The sequence below is a fragment of the Camelus bactrianus genome, chromosome 3, assembly GCF_048773025.1.
Source record: "Camelus bactrianus isolate YW-2024 breed Bactrian camel chromosome 3, ASM4877302v1, whole genome shotgun sequence".
NCBI classification, from domain to species: Eukaryota; Metazoa; Chordata; class Mammalia; order Artiodactyla; family Camelidae; genus Camelus; species Camelus bactrianus.
Window position 1 is genome coordinate 109,779,958 of NC_133541.1, and position 19,396 is coordinate 109,799,353.

Sequence of the window (19,396 nt, forward strand, 5' to 3'; positions counted from 1 at the left end):
GTTGGTTGTTTAACATCTTTCTTGTTTTTTGAGGAAAGCCTATATTGCTGTAAACTTCCCCTTTTGCCTATTCTTTCTCTAAAAATTGAATTGTAGTGGAGGAGAAAAGACACAGAATGACAAATCATAATACAACGTTTCAGAACAGTGATGAAATCATATCGTAGGTATTATGGGAGTATGGAATATGAGTCGTCTAACCTAGTGAGGCAACATGATGTTTACAGAAGCCTTCCTGAAAAGGTGATGTCTGAGAGAATTTGTGAAGTAAAATTAGAGGTGGGTAAAGAATTATCAGAGAGAAAAGGGCAGAGTTGAAGGACATTTCATTAAGAGGAAATAACACAAGCAGCGATATGGAGGTATGTGTAAAGAATTACCCATAGATTTGAATTTTCTGAAGCTTAAAAGGCCAGCAGTGAGTTTTTCTAAGCAGGCGTGGTGGTCAAGTGTGAGATGAGGTTGGAAATGTTGGTCAGTAGGTATCCAGTGAAGGGTCTTAGGCAAAGCATAATGTGTTCAGGTTTTCATTTTATATAAATACCCCTGGGACCATGTCGAAGAAGGATTAGAAAAGAAACACACACACACACACACACACACACACACGAGGAAATGACATCCTTAGGATGTTGTCCACAAGAGGAATAATATCCAGAAACAGGGGAAGTGTGGAATACGTTAAGGGTGCAGAGATCAGATTCAAGAAGCATTTAAAAGACAAAATCAGTGAGATTTCTAATGATTGATTAGAAGGATAATCATATTTTATGTGCAGATAAGAGAAAAACTAAAGTCAGGGATAAACCTGGGATTTACAACTTCATGGTACTATGTGACATCTAGAATACTGGTAGGGAAAAACAGTTTACAGGGGAGAATGAGTTTAGACAAGCTGCATTTCAGGAAGCTATGGAAGATCCAGGTGAAGTTGTTCAGGCTACAGTTGAATATATATAAACAAAGGGTTAAAAAAGAAGCAAGCATATACAAAGAGAACGGCTTCCGGAGGGAATACCATAGTATATTATTTTCAAAGACTAGGGGAGTAAAGGTGGTGATTGGTATAAATGCAGATAAGTTGATGGTTGGGAGCTTAGTAGGAAGTTGATACAAATAACATTTGATGGTATCATTTGTTTTCTGAAAGAGAGGCAAAGCCATCTGCTAAGAGAGAGAGACAAAGGCTGAGTACAGGGCTTAAAAAGAGTGGTAAAAGCTTACAAAATTGCCAGGAAGGATGGGAAAGTGAACTGACCAAGAAAAGTATAAAGCTTGTAAGTAGCTCCAGCTCATGAAATTGTAGATACACCAGTTGACACAGTGAAATGAATTTCTCCAGCGATACTGGGCCATTTGATCCGAAACAGAGAGAGAGAAGACTGTGACGCTGATCCACGATCATGGGCCGCCTAAGCACGTGTGGAACTCAAGTGAGACGGAAGAGAGGACCCAGCAAGAAAGGAGCGGCCACCGCTGCTGAGCCTGTTACCATTTCCTGTTGATTACTGCGTGTTTGCTGGGTTTAGTATCTTGCCTACAAAGGCACTGGGTTTTATACTGTGACTTAAGCTTCAGATGATTCTTTCCTTTTCCTTCCTTTGTGATTCTAAGGCAAAGCACCACATCAGTATCATCTAACGGTAAATATTTTTTTCCAGCTTTAGTGAGGAAAAAAGTGTTCATAATTGACAGATACAATTGTATGTATTTAAAGTATACAATGTGATGATTTGATATACATACACATTGTAGAATGATTACCAAGATCAAAATAATTAATACATCTATCACCTCATGTAGTTACCTCTTTGTATGTGTGTTTGTGTGTGTGTTAAGAAAGCATAAAACTTGCTCTCAGCAACTTTCAACCATAAAATACTGCAGTATTAACTATACTCACTATCCTGTACATTAGATCCTCAGAACTTACTCTTACATCTGAAGGTTTGTACCCTTTGACCTAGATCACCATAGTTCTTCTCCCACAGTCCCTGGCAACCACCATTCTATTCTGTTTCTATGAAACAGGCTTTTTTCTTTTTTTTAAGATTCCACCTGTGAGTGATACCTTTTTGATTCCACATGTAAATAATACGAAATATTTGTCTTTGTCTTTTGGGGTTATTTCACTTAGCATATTGTCCACCAATTCCATCTATGTTGTAGGAAATGACCAAATTTCCTTTTTTATAGCTGAATAATATCCCATTATATATAAAATATATGATAAAATATAAGATATATATACACATACATAAAATATTATATATTTTAAATGCGTGTATACAGCTCTTCCTTCACTTATGATGGATTTACATTCCAATAATCCCATCATCAGTTGAAAATATCGTAAGTTGAAATGTGTTTGATACAACTAACCTACCAAACCTCACAGGTTAGCCTCACCTATCTTAAACATTCTCAGCACACTTATATTTGCCCATAGTTGGGCAAAAATCACCTAATACAAAGCCTAGTCTATAATACAATGTTGAATAGCTCATATAGTTTACTGAATACTGTATTGAAAGTGATCAACAGAATAGTGGTAGGTGTTGGTTATTTACCCTTGTGGCGATGATCGTGTGACTGCCTGGGGGCTGCAGTGGCTGCCACTGCCCAGCATCGCAAGAGGGTATCTAACAGCACATTGTTAGCTCAGGAAAAGGTCAAAATCCAAAGTTGGAAGGACTGTTTCCACTGAATTCATGTCACATTCACATCATTCTAAAGTTGAAAAATCGTAAGTTGGGATTGTCTGTATATATATGTCTCACATCTTTATCTGTTCATCTTTTGGAGGACATTTGGGGTTGTTTTCACATCTTAGCTATTGTGAATAATGCATTGAATGTGAGTGTGCTTCAATATACTGAATTCACTTCCTTTAGCTATATACCCAGGAGCAAGATTGATGGCTCATATGGTAGTTGTATGTTTAATTTGGGGGGGAACAGCCATACTGTTTTCCATATGGCTGTACCAATTTATATTCTCACCAACAGTGCAGAAGGGTCCCCTTTTCTCCACATCCTCACCAATAGTTGTTGTCTCTTATCTACTTTATAAATAGCCATCTTGACAGGTGTGAAGTGATATCTTATTATGCTTCTGAGTTGCATTTCCCTGATGATTGGTGATGTAGAGCACCTTTTCATATACCTATCGGCCATTTGAATGTCTTTGGAAGAATGTCTCTTGAAGTCCTTTGCCCATTTTTAGTTGTTTATTTTTGCTACTGAGTTGTATGAGTTCTTTATATATTTTGGATATTAAATGCTGATTAGATATATGGTTTTTAAGTATCTTCTCCCGTTCTGTAGATTGCCTTTTTGAATTATTTTTTACTTTGTTTTACAGAAGCTTTTTAGTTTGATACAGACTCATTTGTTTATTTTAACTTTTATTGCCTCTGCTTTTGGTGTCTTATCCAAAAAATCATTGCCAGAGAAACTTGTTTGCTGTTTTCTTCTAGAAATTTTGTGGTTTCAGGTCTTACATTTAAGTCTTTGATCCATTTTGAGTTACGTTTTGTGAGTGGTGTGAAGTTTCCATCTTCATTCTTTTGCATGCCACTATCCAGTTTTCTCAACAGCTTTTATTAAAGGAACTATCCTTTAGCCATATATGTTCTTCGCTCCATTGTCAAAAAGTAGTTGACCGAATATGCATGGCTTTATGTCTGATCTCTGTTCTGATCCACTGGTCTGTGTGTCTGTTTTCTTGCACGATACTGTTTTGATTGTCTTTGTAATACAGCGTGAAATCAGGAAGTGTCTACGTTAAAAAATGTATCATCACAAATGATAGTATGATAATATACTAATTTGAAGGCAGATGACAATAAAGTAACTTGAGGAAGTACTTTCAGTGTAGACTTCCTCAAATCCCTTTATTGTTTGTTATCTGCCTGAAAATTACTGCAATACCTCAACAAATATGTAATGATTAGGAATGTGCCCTCTAGAGTCAGGAGGCAGAAAAGTTGCACTGCCATAAGCAGTGTCCTGGCAAAACATAACAGGCTCTTTCCCTGACATAAAACAGAACAAACCTAAAGGAAAACCAAACTCCTAATTCAGTTAAACTGCCGTCTTGTAGTTTACCCACTCTGTTTAATTCTTCCCATTTCATCATCTCTCATTTTAAATCCAGAAGACCAGCGTATCTGGAATAAATAGAAATACTTTCTGTTCATTATACTGAGGTAGCATCTTGGTTTCCAGATGTCATGGAAACTGTTTCTACTTAGCAAATACATTTTATTCTTAGGAAACTGTGCTTAATCACAAACTACCACACTGACAAACCAGATTTGAAAGAGATCCCACCCGACCCCACCCAATTTGTCTTCTTTTTATGCTTTAGAGTCAGAAGTTCACTGTTGCTTTCGTGAAAAGACCAGACTTAATGGTTGTTTGCCTGGAGTCATCCTAATAGATGTGTGGGTTTTTGAATTGTAGGATCTGGGTTCAAGCGCCAGCTCTTACATTTATTTTGTGTGTGTGCGTGCATGTGCACACACGTGCTCTTTGAGGGAGAGGTAATTTATTTATTTATTTTTAATGGAGGTACTGGGGATTGAACCCAGGACCTCATGCATGCTAAGCATGTGCTCTACCACTGAGCTACACCCTCCTCAGCTCTTGTATTTGACTGCACTTAATATCTAATTAGGAAATTTAGATGTTTAAGCTCACTTTCCTTTTTCATATATATGTGAATAATTTAACATAAATTAAAACTCATGTAATTATTGTCAAGATTCAAATTAAATTTCGTAGGTTTTATTAGCCCTTTTCAGAAATGAGAAAACCAAGGTTGAATAAAGTTAAATATGCTATATTATGTTTTATAATAACAACATTTTTGCACTCAGAAAATGTTGGTATCATATGTTCTTCTGATGTCCTTTCTGTACATCTGGGAAAACAAAACTTAGAGTTGATTCATAGATACCATTAGAAACATTTCATCTACCTAAACTCTTGAATCAGGTCAACATATTTGGAAGAGGTGAGGTTGGCATCTTACCTGCCCTAGAGGAATTTTTGTTTGGATATATCCCTTATTCTCCTGTGATTTGGGAAGTTTACAGTCATGCTAGTGTGCTTGGGTACACATACTCAGCAGAGGTGGACAGTCCAGCAAGAAGCTAAGGCAACTCTAGTCAGTGCCCCTTTTAACTGCAGTTCCTCTGAGCTGACTTAAATCTCTCTCTTCCTCTGGGCAGGGTCTCTGTAGAGACGTGGTAGCTCGGAGTCTATGGCCTCATCTGGTACAAAACTGCTCTCTAATGAAACGTCTGGAACCAGAGACCTCATTTCCTTTCCCCAGAGTCTTCACGGATGGAAGTTAGGATTCCTGTTTCACAGAGTAAAAGAGCCTGCTATCAGAACTACAGTGTCTGCTTCTCCACTCAAGGAAACAAATTCAAAATCTAATGTCCCCCACTGCTGACCTTGTCACAGTGATGTGTTTTTTCAGCATGGTTGTGTCTCCTTTGTGACTGCGTTTAAGTCACTGCAGTGCCAGATACTTGCATGCATGGAAACAGTGCTGTACAGAGCCTTGTCCTGTTGGAGGCTGTAGGAGAGGAAGGAGCATTCTTCAGAGGTGCCAGGAGAGACCTGTGGCTGCCGATCTAAGGTTTTAGAAACACCTATTTACCACTCTGGACATTCCCTTTATATACTATACAGGAATGGCCATCAGAATTCCATAGGTAGAACTTCTTCTTTTATCAGTGAGGAATCTGAGGCCCAGCAGATTAATACCTTGCCTGCATTTATGCATCAGCTGGTGGAGGTATCCTAAAAAGGTGGGCACAAGAAGTCTGTGTCACATTGCCCAGGAAAATTCTCTGTGTTACAGACTCCTAGGACAATTTGCCATATGGAAGGCCTGCTATGGTGTGCTCAGGTCATCGTGGAGAGTGGGGCCAAAGCCTGTGAGGTCATGGTGTCTGGGCAATTCTGCAGACAGAGGACTAAATCTGTGAAGGTTGTGGATGGCCTGAGGATCCACAGTGGGGGCCCTTTTAACTATGATATTGATACTGCCGTGTACCATATGATGCTCAGACAGGTTATGCTGGGCATCAAGGTGAAGATCATGCTGTCTTGGGACCCAAGTTGTACGACTGGCCTTACAAAGCCCCTGCCTGACCATGTGAGCATTGTGGAACCCAAAATGAGATACTGCCCACTGCCTCTGTCTCAGAACGGAAGGGTACGAAGCCAGACCCACCTGCCATGCCCTGAATAGTACGCACAGTAACAGGGTCTCCTTGGCAGTTGGATCTGGAGTCTCCATGTTGCTGTATGAAGTCCTTTAGCAAAATCTTTCAAAAAAGGGGGGAAAAATCTAAATCTTACCCAATAGCCTTTTTATAGCTACGGGTTTTATTTTCCATTTACTCATCTCACATTATCACTTACTTTACCAAGAATCAGTATTCCTTTCAGATCACAGTTTCTCCAACTATGATCCCTGAAAAATCCACATCTGAAACTCCTTGTATATCTGTTGGAATGCAGATTACTGGGCTCTGCTCCAGGATTATTATTTCCATGTCTCTGGAGTTGGAGAAATCTGCATTTTCCACATGCACTTGAGGTGATTCCTATAGTAGATTTTTTCTTGTTCTTTTAAAATAATTTTAGGGTTATAGAAAAGTTGCAAAGATAGTATAGAAAGTTCCGATGATCACTTCAGCCAGCTTTTTACAATGTTAATATTTTACCCAATAATACAGTACACCTATCAATTACTATTGGAACCATACGAATGACCAGCTATGGATTTTATTCAGATTTTTACCTTTTTTTCCCCACCAATTATCTTTTTGTTGTTCTGGAACCCAGTTTAGGATCTCACATTGCTTTTAGTTATGAATACCAGGTTTTACTGCTCTAGACAATAATCCCATGTTCTGCACTATGGTGGCTGAATCCTGGCTCTGACGGCTTAATTCAAGTACTGGTGTGACCATACTTATATTCAAGCCACAGTGACAGTACTGCTTGATAATGCTGAAAAGATTCAATCACCCAGAAACAGAATTAGAGGAGACGTAAAAGACCACGTGGTCTCTCACATTACTGATAGAGTTCTTACCATCCCAGAGAAGAAGTGTGAGCATGTTGATGGTAGTATTGGAACTGGAGTCCATGACACTTGGCTTCAAGTTTCCTTGTAATTTCTTAAAGCATCTGCCTTTGATTATATTTCTTTCCTTTATTCTCAAAGTGAGGATCATGAACAGTTCTTTAAAAAATTTCTCCATAATTGCATATGGTTTTCCCAGTTATCCATGAGAACAATGTGAAAAGTCTCATTTTCCCCAGTTTGGTAGTGAGGAAGCACCGGAGAGGAAAAAAGGTCCCCAAGATTTCATGGCAAATAGATGCCTGAGCCATACTCACGCCTTTTCAAGCTGACTCCTGAGTTAGTGCTGTTCTGCAGTGCACCACATGCCTCTGGCCCTGAATTTATGCGCTCTGCGCTGAAATGGATGTTTTGTGTATTCAGATAGAACATTTGGAGGAAAGAGTATTTATGCACAAATTCAAATAGAGCACCCAAATGGGGAAACATTGTGAACCTGGCATATTTAGCAATTATAAATGGGAGATGCAACTGTGGGAAGGCAACTGACATCAATTAGTGTGAATATCTGCTCTTGGTGGGGAAGACGAGATAATTCTAAGTTTTGTGTTTTTTAATTTATGCACCTCACTCCCTACCTGTCCTGAGAACGAAATGAGTGACTCCTGTGGGTTTTGTCACTGCTCACAGTTTGATACGTTTCAAAAAAAAAATTGTTCATAGGAGAATAAATACAATTTAAGACCCTGTCACACACATAGCTACCAGCAGAAATTGTATGCAGGAAAGACAGTGTTCTTTCCTTTTTTTTAACCACTGAAACTAGTTTTGTGCCCTTAGACAATAGTTTTCCTTGATGCTGTGCCACAGTCACCCCAGATGTAAATCAGAGAGTGAGAACTGGTGGTTTCTTGGGCAAAGCCATGACTAGGATTGTCCATATGGGATGGCTTTGGGAAGGCACTGGTAGGTTAAGTGCCACTTGTGTGGGTTGACGGAGATGTGTTCACATGAAAAGACACCCCCTTTTCTATGTATTGTCTGTGATTCTCAAAATCTTGCTGTAACTCTGTTTCCTGTGACTTATTTCCCTAACAATAGCCGTTCCCATGCATGTCTTTATTTTTATTTATTCCTTTAAAGGTATAACTGGGTAGAACATTTCCCCTGCTCCCCATCCAGTTGTGCCTCTGCTCTAGGGCCCTGTCCTGAAATCTTAGGCCTCTTGCTTCCAGGGCTGAAGTGTCGCTTAGTAAGTAGAACGAAGAGGCTTTGTCTTCTGTGAGGCTTTAGGTGACAAAAATTTGGCAGAGTGGGTGGTCTTTTTGGCGGAATCACATGAAATATCCATCTGTCAGAACTAGCGGCCTAAGTGTGGGAGGCAGCCTTGGTCAGCTGTGATGTAAGCGAAGTGTGGCTTTCATGTCCAGCCTCTAAATAAGAATCATAGGCTTAAGGGGTTGCCTGCCAGTAGGATCTGCCTTCTGCCAGGGGAATTTAGCAGACCCGTAAGCTCAGAAGAATGCGTCTTTGAAGGGAAACTTGGGTATCTGGGTTGTGAAAGACATTGTTAGTTGACTTGGACATACCCCATATCTAATAATATGAGGATTTGTTTTTCACTCTCTAGTTAAGGTAGCCCCAGGAGTTATCTTGGTAATTTTACTTACATTTGAAATACATGACAAACAGAATATTGGCCATTGCTCTCCTGTATTACCCTCTATCTTTTCAAACCAGGACCATAGCTACAGAGAGTGGTAGCACCAGAATTTCTCTGTTGGAGAGTTTTAGATGACCTGTGAAGCTTGTCTTGCTATTGACACATTGCTTGCCTTACATACTTACTTAGGGTAACTACAGTAGAGAGTCACCTTGCCAAGGATGGAGACAACTATATATATATATATACTTGTTTAGACCTTTCTCTAATTTGTTGAGGTCATCTAGTTCAAAGGTGAGGATTGGATAAATTTCCCAAGGTTGCAACAGACGTCAGTAGAATGGTTGGGCTTGAAAACTAAGTGACCATTTCTGAGGAAAGCAAATCCTTTCCTATAAGCAATTAATTAACTTTATAGCTTCAATAGGAGAGAATCTCTGCTTTCTTTTCTTTTCCCAAGGCCAGCTAAATACTGAGTGCACTGCAGTTGTATTGATTTTACAGAGCACCTTATGCAATTCTCCAAGGTGTATGAAAGGTTTTTGTTTGTTGATTGATTTGTTTTGAAGTTTTTAGCCAACAGTATTTTACAGGTATTCTAAAGGAAAGAATGATTTCTATTTGGACTCATAAATATTTTCTGCGTCAAAGAGAAGAAAAGGCAATAGAATAAACTTCTATTCTAAAATTACATAATTTCAAGGTGTTATGTAAAAGAAAAGTTTAATAGAATTAGTGGACCAGTGAAGACCAACAAGGCAGTCAAGCCTCATCTCAGAGAAGAGTTGGGCTCTCAAGTCAGCATGTGAGGCAAAAACAGAGTTTAGTTAAAACTACCCTTGAAAATACCTGTGCAGGTGGCTTAATACCTGAGAAGTCCAACCAGGACTTCTGCCAGTTTTTCCTCCAGACAGATCAGATATTTGCCAGTTTCACCTCCAGTGACAGAACAGATAACCTCTTTTTTTGCATGAGTACGAATTATTCTCAGGGTTGTTACAGACAAAAAAGTACCGTGTCACGTACAGCCTTGTAAGATGCTTACTTGGTGAAGGTGGAGCGCAGGTGAGGAGACCTGCTGAGGGAGCAGTCCCTGTAAGTCCCCCTTGAGAGGAGTTGTGTATGGAACCTCACTCTCCTCTCTCTCACTTTCTCTCGCCTTCTCACTTAATGCTCTTCCCCACCTTCTGGAATGAATCGAACTGAATAAGACTAACTGCATGTAAGATATGGCAGAACTTAAAACCCAGATTTTTGACTCTGGTTCTAGTCTGACATTTCTCAACAACCCCACTCCTCCTCTTCCCTCTTCCCTCTTCCCTCTCTTCCACACATACTTAGTTTGTGCCTGTATGTACCAAGGACTACAGAAAGCACACATGTGAATCAAAGTTCTACCCTAATAGAGTTTATAGACTTAGTGGGGAAGAAAGAAATTAAAAATAATTGCCGGTAGATTTATTCCATTTAGGGACGTAGAAGTTCAGTGTGCTAGGGGATCGTATAACTGGACAACCTGATCACATCATCTTGGGTTTGGGGGAGAGGAACTCATGCTACTTGATACCTGTGAGACCTTAAGCACATCACTTAAATGTCTCAATTTTAATTTTCTCAGAAATTGCATTAGTGGTTGCCAGAATTCAACTGAATAGGATAACCTATTAAGTGGAACATTAATTATTCGTCCTGTTGTTGACCATCTGTCTTGTATCCACATTTGTACTGTGAGAACACAGTACAAATCAGAAAGTACCCGAGGGGCTGAAGTTAGAGATGTGCCTTCCTCTGCTTGGAAAATCAGACTAGTTCAGGGGAACAATAAATAGATTATATTGTGAAATTCAAGCAAAATATGTTACATGAGTTCAAAGAAGGGAAAAATCCATCCAAGTGGGTGGGAATGCAGAGCAGTCTTCAAATAGTTGACTGGGTTTTGTGAGTTCATCTAGGGGGACAATGAGCAATTTGGGGTATTATAGGAGGGGACACAGAATGTAACGGATGCAGGCATAAGAACGCTATCACATTGAGCTGACATAGGTATAGTAGGGATGATCTCAAAGTTAACTGGGCAAACCACTAGGGGTCCAGAGTGGCTAGGTTTGTACTTCACTGATACTTCTTTCCACAACTTTAAAACAACAAAACGTCTAGCTTCTTCCAATTACAGAGCATTAAAAAATGTTGCATTACTGTAATATCCCTATTAGTAAATGTATATGAAAATGTTTTCTCTACTGCTGCTGCTTTTTGGAATAGCCATGCATGCCTTTGAAGATAGGTTTATATATCCTTCTTTTCTCTTATCTCAAGGTTGTTTGCTCTCTTATGAATTACCTTACAATTCACCAATTCTACAACCCAAAAGCAGACAATTTTTTGAGATTCTTTAGTGAGTTCTATAGACCATATAATTGTTCTTAATGTAGAAAGATTCCTCCTTTTTGACCACCAAATTTCTTCACTGCCAGTCAAGGCATACTTTTGGAGGTTACTAACATGGAGATATTTATAATCATACCCATCTTTAAGGTACGTGAAATTAATTCATAACTATTTTTATTTTCTGAATGCTCACGGTATACATTTTCTAGACCACACAGTAGAGTGTATAATTATATGCTATATGGATTGTATTCTGTAAGAGTGGTTGGTTATTTCTCTAGGCTCAAAAAATATTTAAGCACTAAATCCTATATGACCTTTGCATTTCCTGCATAAAATGTCTAAGACAGGGCTAGGCATATATTTTTAAAATTTTTTCATTGTTTAACATTTTGATGGACACTGTGTCCATGTTTCTTAATAAGATACCTGATACATATTAAGCTATAAGTAAATTAAAGCTAAAGAAATGACTGAGGTTGGTCAAAAACTATAGAAAGGCTCAATGCTCAGCATGTCGTGATCTTTTATATCTTTACATTAGGTTAAAGGAAAGCAGTGATAATCTTTGACAGTGAACCTTCTGCCTAGTCTGGTATCCAGCAGTCTGGATTTGAATCCCAGCTCCAGCAGCACTTAATAGCTGTGATGTTGGGTCTCTCAAAATGTGGGCAGTAATGGTACCTACCTCATGGAGTTGTAAAGATTAAATGAAATAATGCATATAAAGTAATTTGCACAGCTTTAGAATATTATTAACACTCATTAATTGTTATTTCACTTTGTCTTCAAGATTTTCATATATGGAATGACTTTATTTTTAATGCCTAATTGGTAGGGAGGTTTTTCAATCCATTACTTTCAGAAGTAAGCATCAATCCTTAATGGTTCAATTCAGGCATTTTCTTCTGAGGATTATTACAGCAGAGGACAAGACCTCTGTAGTCTTAATTGGTACCTAACCAGCCCACTTCAGCTAAATTAGAGTGTTGCGTGGAAATCACTGAAGGCTCTCAATACCATGCCTGACATTAAGAGCTGATGGGAAATGAACTGGAATTTCATGCCTTTGGGCATCTGTCTCCTCCTTACCAACTGAGTGCTTAATGTTTCCTTGCTTATTGCAGAGTGAATCACAAGCTGACTCAGTTTGATCCTTCATTTGAATTCCAAGGAATAGTCAGTCAATATTTGTTGAACCAGGAAGCCAACTACCCATTCTTGGGATCCTGAGCCTGAATGGGGTCCTCTCTTTCAGGTTGTGTTTCATCATTGTGGACGTCCTCAAGACTTGCCACGTGAAAATCCTCAGGCCTATCTGCTTGAAGAAATGTTTTTTAAAATTTTTATCTCAGGAACCAGAGATACCTGACTGGATTAGCTTTAGGGTTAACACCTAGACTGGAAAAGAAAACAGCTTCTGTACTCCAGGGGTCACTTTGGTAGCAGCTCTATTTAGCAGAGGAGTTGATGGGTATTTGTTCACCAAGGAATATCACAGGCATCCAGTCACTCATACATCCTACCCAAGACTAATGCTTTCCTTCACGCCATTTGTGCTCCAGCTCAAAATATACCCTGACTCCTGCTGCTTCTCTCCGTCTTCATAGGCACCTCATCCAGGCAACTGTTTTCTCTAGTACAAATATACCACAGCTGTCTTTTACCCAGTTGCCCCCAAACAACCCATTCTTCACAAAGTAGCCAGAATGATTAAAAACAGAAATAATGAAAATAATTAAAAATAGTGATAGTGATGGCTATCCCTGATGTAGCATTTGTCATGCACTGGATCCTGTTTTTGTTTTTAAACAACTTTATTGATACATAATTCATATATCATAGTAGTCACTCTTTTAAAGTGCACAAGTGATTGGATTTTAGTATAGCCACAGAATTGTACAGCCATTACCATTATCTAACTTTATAATGTGTTCATCACCCCATAAAGAAAAGCTTATACTCATTAGCAGTTCCCTCCTCACCCCTCAGTCCCTGGAAATCACTAATCTTCTTTTTGTCTTTGCAAATTTGCCTAGATTTTGCAGGATATAGAATTCTTGATTGGTATGTTTTTTGTTTCAGCGTTTTGAATATGTACTGCACTCTGGCCTCCATCTTTTCTGATATGAAGTATGCTCTTAATTTATTTGAGGACCATTTGTATGTGAAGAATACATTTTCTCTTGGCACTTTCAAGGTTTTCTCCTTGTCTTTGGCTTTCAATAGGATGAATATGATGTGTCTAGATGTAGAACTCTGAGGTACCTTACTTGGGTTCATTCATATTCTTGGATTTGTAGATTACTACTTTTCATTATCAAGTGAAAGAAAAATGTACAATGTGAGATTTGTGAGTTAAGTTTTATTCAGGGTCTGACTGGAAACTATAGCCCGAAAGCCTCTCAGATAGCTCTCCTCCAAAGAGGTAGAGGGAGAGGCTAGTTTATACATTACTATTTTTTTTTTTTGTCCAGGGAATACATGAAGTCAAGCATCCATCTTGGAAAAAAGATTACTGCTAGTCACAAAAAACAGATATCACAAGTTAATGATTACAGTGCTTTTCTATGTATGGGAAGATGCAAGAAGCTGGGTTCGTTAAAATTCTTTATGAGATATGCCTGACTATCTAAGGGGCCTGTTTGTTCAGAGGACAGAGCATTCTATTGGCTTTAATTTCCTGTGTCTGAAGCACAGAGTGCACTATTGCTCACTGATTGCAGTGGCTTAAACTTTATAGCTGTGGCATAAACTTTGTAGACGTGGCTTAAACTTTGTAGACTTGGATGGTGAGTGAAATGCTCTTTGCGCTTTTTTTGTTTGCATCCTCAAAGCTGCGGGGCTTTTGGCAATAATTTCATAAAATATTTTTTCTTTCCCTTTCTTCCTAGGTGTATACCAAAGGGAAATAAAAATATTTGTCTACACAAAAACGTTTTACAAAAATGTTCACTGCAATATTATTCATAATAGGCAAAAAGTGAAGCAACGCAAGTGTCTGTCAACTAATGAATGGATAAATAGAATGTGGTATATCCATGCAGAGCAGTGTCAAATATTACTCTGCTCTAATAAGAAATGAAATATTGGTATATGCTATAACATAGATGAACCTTGAAAACATACTAAGTGAAATAAGCCACACACAATGGCCACGTGTTATCAGATTCCTTTCATATGAAATGAATTCCAGAATATTCTTTAGCATCCAACAGCAAGTATTCCTGTTCTAAAGTAGTTCATCACAGAAGAATTAAAAAAAAAAAAAAAAAAAGAACCTCTCATGTGCTGAGGTGTCAATCACATGTGTTGGGAACATGAGAAATGAACAGCCAGCCAGCCCATCAGTGAAGCGTACAGTGAGGGACCTACCCATAGTAAGTGGCGTATGAAAAGATCCAGTGGTGTCAGGCCTTGGGAAATAGGTACAGTTCAAATCCTGACTCCTTCCCTTATAAAATTACGGATCTTGTATAGGAGATTTTTAACCAATCTGACGTGTTTGTTTTGTTTTGTTTTGTTTTGTTTTTTCATTTTTAAGATGGGTCTAATTACACAGTGCTGAAAAATGACAAGGACAGTTGAGCGAGATAAGTCATGTACTGTTCCTAACACCTAGCACGTTCTCATTGCAAGTTCGTGGAGGAATGTCAGTCTAGGGGAGACACCTTCAGAGTAGGTACTCTCACAAGCGGCTTACTGAAGGAGCCTGAAGTCCAGCTAATTATTATTGCTGTAAAAGGCAGTGCATAGTAAATGTCAAATGAATGGCACAGGTGATAGTGTATTACTGTAAAGGCAGTGTAGCGAACATAGTTTAGTATGAGACCAGCGTGTGAATGCTTCAGGTCTACCACCAAATAACTAGATTAGATTTCAACTAATTTGTCTTTTTTTTTTCTTCCTAGTCTGGGTAAAAGAGAATTAAGCGTCTTCTCTCTCAGAGTTGTTGGACTTTATATAAATAGATGAAAAGCATCTAGCAAAATGCCTGGTCCCTCACAAATGCATCATAGAGATTTGTTGAAGGGAAGGGATATTTCAGTTCCAAATCACCAGAAAAGGGTTACAGAGGTGGTAGAACCTGTGTTACCCTCTAACAGCAGCTGAACAGTTGGGTTTTCGTAAGCTCAGGGCACTCAAGGTCTGACAGCTTGTTCTAGCTCTGATGCTGGCTGCGCCTCACCTGAGCACGACACTCGCTCTATCTGTGGTCATTGTCTGGTTCCAGGTTGACTGCAGGTGGAGAAAGAGACGAAGTGTGCAGGCAGGGGTCACTCAGTGATGCTTCAGGTCAGAATTTTTCAAAGTGGAATGCCTGCATGCCAAGAGGCAACAGAGTGGTATGTGGGGGAAATAGAATTTAAATTTATATGTACTTTAATATATCAATTTGAATTTTTAAAGCATTTTGTGTATATTTAAAGTATTCACAAAATGTCTGTGTGAATTCATAAATATACTTTATGGTGCACAGTCAAAAGTATCTTATTAAAGAGTGTGCACAATCAAAGCTTGGGACCAGTAGTCTAGCCTAGAAACTCTCCTGGTAGTTTATATTTCTGCTCCCAGCCCAGTGATGGGCTTGTGTTCTTGAGACTGGACTCATAATAAAATTGACACAAGACAGATTAACAGGAGAAAATAAAACATTCAGATTCATGTGCACAGAGATCTCATAGAAATAGGGCCTAAGAAGTAGCTAAAGCAGGCAGCTTTTATACATATTAGACAAAGAAACAATAAATTGGTCAATTCCTTAATTGACAGGACAAAGTTACTTAGGTTTTGGGAGCTCGAAAATGTAGAATCTAAACAGATTTGGGGCTTGGGGGTAGTACATTAGAGAAGTAACAGGGTTGATTGATTCAGGCTTCTTGGCCTGAAGTCCCTGTCTCTGGAAATGAGTGTCCTTCTACCTCCAGATGCAGGCAGGGCACCCGTTCACATGGGAGGGTTATTTCCTGCTTTCAGGGAGGCAGAGAGGAGGGTCAGAGTGTCCCTCTTGCATCAGCCATTTCTTGAGTAAGTTTAATTCAAAATAATCAATATGCCATTTAAGCATATGTTTTGGGGGCAGCCAACAAAACCAAGATTCTGAAAAGCAGGGTCACCTGCTCAAGTAAAGAAAAGAGTGTAGCTAGGATCCAGAGCCTCCCATGAAAGAACTGTTTATCTTGGGGTGATGGGGGTAAATGTGTGTGCCTTGGTGTGGTTTCGGGAGTTGGAGGGGTCGTAATCAGTTTTTGTTTTTGTCTTTTTCTACTAAATAGCCCTGGCAAACCTTAGCTACACCAAGGCCCTCTAAACACCTATTAGAGAAGCTAGTGCTGAGAAAAGTCATCACCTCTGCGCCTTCCAGAGTTCTATCCCATGACTCTTGGTGTCCTCAGTTGATTCTGTTTCAAAACTGTAATTTCACTGAATGACAAACACTCTTTGTGGTGGAACACACTCAGTTCCTGTGACCCTGGATGCCTGAGAGGAAGGGATTTTTCTCTGTGGAATTAGCTTGGGAATCACTGAAGCATCTGTGAAGCCATTGTTGCCAAGCAGTGTTTCTTTCTTTTTCTTCCCCTGCAAGGGAAGGGGAGGCTGGATGTCTGGCTGGGGAATCTGTCCCCATTGAGAATTCTTTGCATTTTAACTAAAGAGAATCTCAGGAGTCGCTCAGTCTATGAACTCCTGTGAAAATGCTTCTGTGCATTCGAGTAGCCGTACACTGAAGGCACAGTCTTGATTTTATGCTTAAAGGATACGCAGATAGTAACAGCTTTGGGCAGCAGAAAAACATTTGTTTATTGACTGTAAAGAAAATGATTTTTTTCAGAGAAAAAAGAATGGTGTGTTGTACAGATTAGATTATTAGGAGGATGTGTCGCCCCCAGGCAAACGTTGTGTTCATTTAAAATGTAAATGAATCTCCACCATTCTTCACTCTGAGCCCTCTCAGCCTCCATTATGTGAAATCAAATGGGCTTTGTACTGAGGAGCTGTTCTGCTCACAGTGAGCTAGTCCCTCTCCATGCAGAGAGTTGTCCTGCTTCAGAAGTCTCCTGGGCTCCACGTCAGAGGCGGCCCATTCTGCGTGGTATAACCAGCTCAGTGGGATGGGCACGCTTGTACCTGCAAAGGAGTCAGATTAGCCTCCTGTCAGTTAATGAGAACCTTCCAGGGCCTCCCTCTGAGGGAACCAAGCATGCAGAGGGTGGAGAGGTCAGCAAAGAGAGTGCTTCAATAAGGAACAGATGGTTAAGAAGCGATGGATTCTGGGTCGTCTTCAGAGAAACTGGCAAGTGATTGGAATGAGCAGCCGTGGGTTAGACCTAGCAGTGACGGACATAGGAAGGAGAGGACAGCAGAGCAGAGGAGACAGAGCAGCAAAGTGCGAGTCTAGAAACTGAGTGCTGGCCTAGGCTGAGCATGAGCCATCTGTGGAACCTTGTGCGCATCATTTTACACTTCGCCCTTCAGGTTCCCTGTCTGTGACATGGGGGGTTTGGATGAGCTGCCTTCCAAGGCTTCTTCCAGCTTTAATAGTTTGCTGAGCAGTGTGAATGAAAAATATTACCTGCCATATCAGTGAACAAAGGATGCTGCAGCCATCAAGTCATCAGTCACTCCCGCCGCCCCTGACAGTGAGCAGAGGGAGCTCAGGGTGTGAAAGAGCAGGACCCTGGCCCTAGGCGGCCAGGCGCCCGTGGGAGGAATGATTGCAGTGAGCCCAGGCGCTCGCAGCTTCCCATACGTAGAAAAGTGCTCAATTCCTTAGCTTGAGATACCTGACCACCTGGCCTTTGTGGCAAAACTCCTATATATCCTGGCTCCTCCCCCGCCTCTTTGGAGCGATCTCTTAGAGCAGTCTTACAGGCTGCCTCCCGGGCTCAATTCCTCAGAAATGTCTGCTGAATAAAACATAACTCTCAACTCTTAGGTTATGTATTTTTTAGTCAACAGCAGGAAAGCCTTTGCCTTTCAGTGTCCCTTTTATATGTCTGTGATACTGTCCAAGGCCTCTTATTCTAGGTTTCCACGTCTCTTGTGTTTACATAAAGTTTTCTGTCTGTGGAAGAACTTTAATACATCTCAGCACCATTATTTGTAATCTGTGGTCTCTATAAAAGCAATATCTATATAAGATAGAGCAGTTATTACCTGAAAACTGATGTCCATGAATTTAAACAGTGCTTCAAGGCAGAGGATTAAGGAAGAGGCAGTGCTGTGGGAGGAGGTGATTACCTGGATGTCTGACCTTGGGAGTATCCTTCGACTCCTGAAAGGCACAGTGGTGGTGGTGGCTGCCTTGCCTGAAAGCACAGGGCATAACCAAGTTAATCATTTTAGGGTGTGAAATACCAAATTCCATATCGAGGAATTCATGGATTGCTAGTCGCTGGAGAGAATCTAATGGATGCCTCTAGCTTTCACTGAGGCCAGCCCCACAATTGTCTCTTCAGCCTACCCAGAGAGGCAGCATGATGTAGTGATTGAGACTGAATCCCTAGTTCAAATCCCAACTATGTCACCAGTCAGCTCTGTAATCTTGCACCTCTCTGGGCCTCAGTTTCCACCCTTCTAGAACAGGAACCACAATAAAAGTAAATGATAGAGTTTCAGAAAGGTAGACTGAAATCATACGTCTAAATTACCTGTCTCGGTATCTGATGTGTAGTAAGATCATAGTAAAAACCACAGTCGTTATTCTCAGATGTTTCAGAGCCAGCCTAAGGTGCCACCTTCTTAATTATTCACTTTTTATTACTTTGGCCTATAGAGATCTATTCGGTCTCAAGTGATAGCACTTCATATTTTTATAGCCTCATTTAGCTCTTGCCTACACACTGTCTTGAAATAGTCCCCAATGGCAAAGCTTCCCAATCACATAGTAAGCGCCCCAGTGAAAGAGGAGGAGCCAGAGGCAAGTTGAGTGTCTTGGTCAGAGTGAAGTAGCTAGTACTTGGCTCAGCTCTTATTTTCTGGCTCCAAGACCACTCCGTCGCTCACTGTTTCTCACAGTACTCCTTACTCCCTAAAATGAAGACTGGTTGAGTCTTCTCATAGGTGGTGCTGAGAGTGCTTTCCCCGGAGAAGGAAATCCAGGCTTCAGGAATGTCACAGCGAGACTGCTGGACTCACCTGATCTGGACATAGGGCCTGGAGCTTGCCCTGTCTGAACCTCAGGTTCCCCAACTTCAAAGTAAGACAGCAGTGGTCAGAACTGCCTGGAGC

The 19,396-nt window shown here is 40.1% G+C and overlaps 1 long non-coding RNA gene and 1 pseudogene across 1 annotated transcript in view; both read left to right on the plus strand.

Annotated features, from left to right (window-relative positions):
* The window catches only part of LOC105080939 (small ribosomal subunit protein uS3-like), a 68,372-nt pseudogene extending 62,106 nt beyond the window's left edge, over positions 1-6,266 (plus strand).
* Positions 1-19,396, plus strand: part of LOC141577111 (uncharacterized) — a 742,740-nt gene that overhangs the window by 649,555 nt on the left and 73,789 nt on the right. The gene's annotated exons all lie outside the window — the stretch shown is intronic.